A 6,000-nucleotide genomic window follows, 5' to 3' on the forward strand; every position below is an offset into this window, starting at 1 on the left:
TCAGGTGATCTGCCTGCCTTGGCCTCCCAAAGTGTTGGGATTACAGGCGTGAGCCACTGTACCCAGCCCCCTTTTCTAGATGCCATAAATTATCTTTTTTTATTTTAACCCCTGTGAGTAATCTCGTTTTCAAATTGGTAACCACACCTACTTTGGGTTTGTTTGATATTTTCTACTGATGCTCCTATGAGTTTTGCTCCCTTGCTACGTGTGCACAGTTTTAAATTTTTTTAATTAATTACTTAATTTTTTTTTGAGATGGAGTCTCCCTCTGTAGCCCAGGCTGGAATGCAATGGCGTGATCTCGACTCACTGCAACTTCCGCCTATTGGGTTCAAGTGATTCTCCTGCCTCAGCCTCCCGAGTAGCTGGGATTACAGGCGTGTGCACAGTTATGATTTCTTCTTTGGGCGGTGCTTACCAGACATTAAAAATGCAACTACTTTCCCGTCCTTTCTTCCTGCTGCCCACTTACTACTCCTCATTTCTCAGAAACGGCGCCGCAGATGAGAAGGGCTAAGTATGTCCCCTGACCACCATCTGCCTCTGGTGTTAGCCTCTTACCCCTTTTATTTGGGAAGGCTCTTTGACATGCTTTTACTCTATGGCATTCTTTTATTTGCCAGGAAAAGGGTGATGGTTCTGAGAAGAACATAGTTTGCTTCTTGAAAGCTCTTATTGGTGTACATGCGCTGCCTTCACACACACAATTTGGTGAATTTTTTTTTCTATTTCTGTTTTAACTTGTGAAAACACGCACAGCGTTTTGTTTGTTGGTTTTGCTTTGCACATAATTTGACTTAGGTTGTTCTCCTTCCTCCTCTTTATTGGTATCACTAATTATTATACTTTCTCATTTGGTTCTAAAAAACACATAATTTTAAACTTAACAAAAAAACTGCAAGAGTATTTCAGAAAACTTCTGTATACCCTTTGGCCTGCTTTCTCAATTGTTAATATTTGCCCTGTTTGCTTTCTCACTCTCTCTGTCAACTACTTAAGAATAAACTATAGACATTAGAGGGTTTTTTTTACGACTAAATATTTGAGTTGTATAAATAACCATAGTACAATGATCAAGATCAGAAAATTAACACTGATAAAATGCCATTATCTAATCCACAATCCATAGTCAAATCTATCAGCTGTCCTAACACTTTTTAGCTAACACCTCCTGCTGCGATCTAGGATCATGCATCACATTAGCTAGCATATCAGTCTCTTTCTCCATTTTCTTTGCTTTGATTTTCTCCTTTCCTAAAGTAAGGTATATTGAGGTATAGTTTATATACATTAAATTTACCCCTTTTGAGTGTACAGTTCTATCACTTTTCAAAAATGCACACAATCATTTAGCCATCACCATAATCAACATATAGAACATCTCCATTACCACAGACAGTTCCTTTGTGCTCCTTTTAGTCAATTCCCTTCCCCATAAATCCAATCCCTGGTGATCCCAGATCTGATTTCTCTCCCTATGGTTTTGCCTTCAGTATGTAACATTTTGTGTCAGCTTTTTGAGTAGTATTCCATTGCATGAACATATCCCACATTGTTTATTCATTCACTGGTTCAAATTGGCTTTTAAAATAGATCCATACCTTATGGTATGAGATATAGATCAAGCAAGCAAGGAAGATTAGTGTTTTTGGTTTTAATTTTTTCCATATGGATATATATTGTTGTCCAGTACATTTTGTTATATATAAAAGATAACAACTGGCTGGGTGTGGTGGTTCATGCCTGTAATTCCAACACTTTGGGAGGCTGAGGCAGGTAGATCATGAGGTCAGGAGTTTGAGACCAGCCTGACCAACATGATGAAACTCTGACTCTATTAAAAATAAAAAAATTAGCCAGGTATGGTGGCAAACTCCTATAATCCCAGCTACTCAGGAGGCTAAGGCAGGAGAATCACTTGAACCTGGGAGGTGGAGGTGGCAGTGAGCCAAGATTGTGCCACTGCACTCCCTCCTGGGCAACAGAGTGAGACTTCGTCTAAAAAAAGAAAAAAAGAAAAGATAACAACCTATTCTTCCTGCGTTGAATGACCTCGGTAACTTTGTTGAAAACAATCAGTTGGCTGTATATGTGTGTCTATTTCTTGAAGCTCTATTCTGATCCACTGATTCATCCGTCTATTCTTGGTCCAGTACCAAATTGTCTTGATTACATAGGCAGTCTTGAAATCAGGTAGCATAAGTTCTGCAAATGTATTCTTCTTTATCAAAGTTGACTTTGGCCAATTAGCTTTTTGATTTTCCATATCACTTTTATAATCAGCTTATTATTGCCTGAAGAAAAATATCTGGTGGGATTGTGATTTTGATCGTATCTTAGTCCATTCAGGCTGCTGTAACAAACTACCCTCAGCTGAGTGGCTTGCAAACAGCAGAATTTTATTTCTTACAGTTCTAGAGGCTGGAAAGTTCAAGACCAAGCCTTGGGCAGATTCAGTGTCTGGTGAGGGCCTGCTTCCTAGCAGACAGCTGTTGTCTTGTTCTAACCTCACATGGTGGACAAGCCAGAAAAGCTCTCTAGGGCCTCTTTTTTTAAGGGTACTGATCCCATTTATGAGTGCTCTACCCTCATGACCTAATCACCTCCCAAAGGCCCTACCTCTTAATACCATCACCTTAGGGGTTAGGATTTCAAGGTATAACTTTGGGGAGGGAGGAAACACAAACATTTAGACCATAATAGATTGCATTAAATCTATAAATAAATTGGGAAAGAACTGACATCTTAACTGACTCTTGATGTGTGAATGCAGTATGTGTTTGAATTTATTTAGTTGTTTGTAATTTATCTGATAAATGTCTTATAGTGTTCAGCCAACAAATCTTAAATCAATATTGTTAGTTCTGTAAGTATTTCATGATTTTTGATGTTATATAATATCGAAAGTGCACATGGCACTTTTAGAAGATTTCAGTTTCCAATTGTGCATTTTCTAGTCTATAGAAATGTTTGATTTTATACATTGGCCATTGAACTTGTAGTTTCTTGGTATATTAGTTCTTGCAGTCTCTTGGTACATTCTTTTGAATATTTGATGCATATAATCACATTATCTGTGATAAAGATAATTTTATTTCTTCCTTCTCCTTGGTATGCCCACTATAAATTTTTCTTGCCTTATTGCACTGGTTAAAAACAGCAACATGCTGTTTAATAGCAGCGGTAAGAGAAGGTTTCCTTGCCTCACTGCTAATTTTATGAATAAAGCGTTCAATCTTTCACATTAAGTATGATGTCAGCTCAATATTTTCATAGATGCCTTTCATCAGATCAAGGAAGTTATAATTTGCTGAGAAAGAATGTTGAATGTTGCTAGTTGCTTTTTCTGCACTATTGAAATGACGGTATGATTTTTCCTCTTTAATCTGCTGATACGGTGAAAATTACATTGAGTTTTGAGTTTGAACCAACCTTTTCAACTAAGTGGGACAAATCCCACTTAGTTATCATATATTATAATTTTTATATATTACTGGTTTCAGATTCTTCACATTTTATTAAGGATTTATTGTCTCCAGTTTTCTAATTTTTTCTAACGCCTATTTCTGGTTTTGGTTTCAGAATAATGCTGGCCTCATAAAGTAAATTGAGAACTGTTTCTCCCACTTCTATTTTCTGGAAGAGCTTCTATAGAACTGGTATTTTTTCTTTTCTAAATGTTGATAGACTTGCCAATGAAGGCTTCTTTGCTTGAAGTTTTCTTTGTAGAAAGGTTTTTTTTCCCTATGAATTAAATGTATTTAATGGATTTAGGACTCTTCAGATTATCTAATATTCTTGGATGAACTTTAGTAATATGTGGCTTTCAAAGAATCTGTTGATCTCATCTAAGCTATCAAATTTATTGGCATAAAGTTTGTTGGAATATTTTCTTCTTCTTCTTTTTAATATTAGTAGAATTATGGTAATGTTCCCCACTTTCATTCCTGATACTGGAAATTTGTGTCGTTTCTCTTCTCAGCTTTGCTAAAGAGTTATCAGTTTTGTTTTGTTACATACAGATTTGTTTGTCAAGTAGCATGTTCATAACCTTTAAAAATTATGCCTTTTATAGCAGCATTTATTATGTATAGTAAAAAAGAAAAATTTTTGATTTGACAGGCTTTTTGAGACTTTGTACACACAGACAGGTGTTCTTTAATTTGTGTCATAGTTGAAGCTAATATATACAAATTAGCACCCAGAAATAGGCTTTCTTCATACTTAGCTCTTCTCTTTCCTCAACATTATGTAAAGCATGGAGGGAAACCCTTTCCAAATAAAATTGATATGAGATTCCTTTTATAATGAACAGTTCTATAAAGCCGATTACATTTAGGTAACATCTAAGAAAGTTTCAGTGAAGGAGAGTAAATAATTGTGTCCGCTTTAGAGCCCTGTGGTTGAGGCTTTTGGTGTCAACTTTAGAACATTATCAATCGTGGTACCATGAATTCCCGCTTAGACATCTTTCTGAATATTGCATTTGCTTGGAAAGGAACCCCGTGCTCTTTCTGGCAGCACATATACTAAAATTGGAATGATACAAAGAAGATTAGAAAGAAATCCTGTCTTGCAATAAAGCAATAACTGTCTGTTGTGCACATTAAATTTTAAACAAATGCTCAGTCTGAAACCAAAATTGGTTGGAGAAGAGGAGCACAATGGATTAGATACACTAGAACTCTTATTTTGTGGAATAATTCATAGCTGGTCCTCTCCTGGCAAGGTTTGTGGCAAACTTAATACTATACACTCATCACCAGGTCTCAAAATTATAGATAAACAAATAAATAGCTCATCATTAAAAAGAAAATTAAAATGCTTAATTTTAATATTGCCTACATTAAAGGTATTATTGACTTACAATATGGTACATCTTATAGAAGGGAGAAGTTGCATTTGAGATTTTTATCTTGGTTTTATACATGTATTAAGGGCAGGCATGGTGGCTTATGTCTGCAAACCTAGCACTTTGGGAGGCTGAGGTGGGAGTATCCCTTGAGGCCAGGAGTTCAATATAGGAAGATCCCGTCTCTCCAAAAAGTTAGAAAAGATGACTAGCCAAGCAGTGGCACATGCCTGTAGTCCCAGCTACTCAGGAGGCTGAGGTGGGAGGATTGCTTGTGCCTGGGAGGTCAGAGGCTGCAGTGCAGAGAGCTGTGATCACGCCACTGCATTCCCAGCCTGGGTAACAGAGCCAAACCCTGTCTCTCTCTCTCTCTCCATATAAACACACACACACACGTATACATATATACACATATATATACATAATATACACATATATACATATGTACACATATATACATATATATGTATATATATGCACAAATACATATATACATGCATACATACACACATATTATTTAACTTATGTAAGACTTATTAAGCATAAACTACTTTGAGGCATAAGGTATTTTATTTATTTAATTTGGCAGACCTTTATAAGCATGTATTTTGTGCCAGGCATGATTTTAAGAGCTATTGCTACACTAATTCATTCAGACCTCATAAAATCTACTCTGTAAGGTAGGTACTGTTACTTTCTCAGAAGAGAGAGGAGGAGACTGAGGCACAGAGAAGTTATGTGTCTTGACGGAGGTCCCTGAGTAGGGAGCTGTTAGAGCTGGATTGGAAGTGACACTGGCTGGCTCCAGAGTCCTTGCTGTCAATCCTAATAACTTTTGTCACCTCACGTGTACACATGATGACTGTGTAACATCGAGGGATTGTTCTTAGGGTGCATCGTGAAGATTTTTTCCCTCCCATGTGAAGCTTCAGTTCTAACCAATTTGGTCTTTTTTCCCGCCTATTTTTTTAAATTTGTGTAACACACGTATGGGGCGCTATCCAGTGTTACATTATTTACACTTAAATATTTAATGAAGGACGCGCAGTTCATCTTGCAGCCATAAATACTTCACTCTGTCTTGACATGTAGGGTTAGTTCTTTCCACTGCTTTGTGAGCTCCCTAAGGACAAGAATTCTATCTT

This window comes from Aotus nancymaae, unplaced genomic scaffold, assembly GCF_030222135.1.
Source record: "Aotus nancymaae isolate 86718 unplaced genomic scaffold, 86718_ANA_hifiasm-v0.15.2.pri h1tg000025l, whole genome shotgun sequence".
Taxonomy (NCBI): Eukaryota; Metazoa; Chordata; class Mammalia; order Primates; family Aotidae; genus Aotus; species Aotus nancymaae.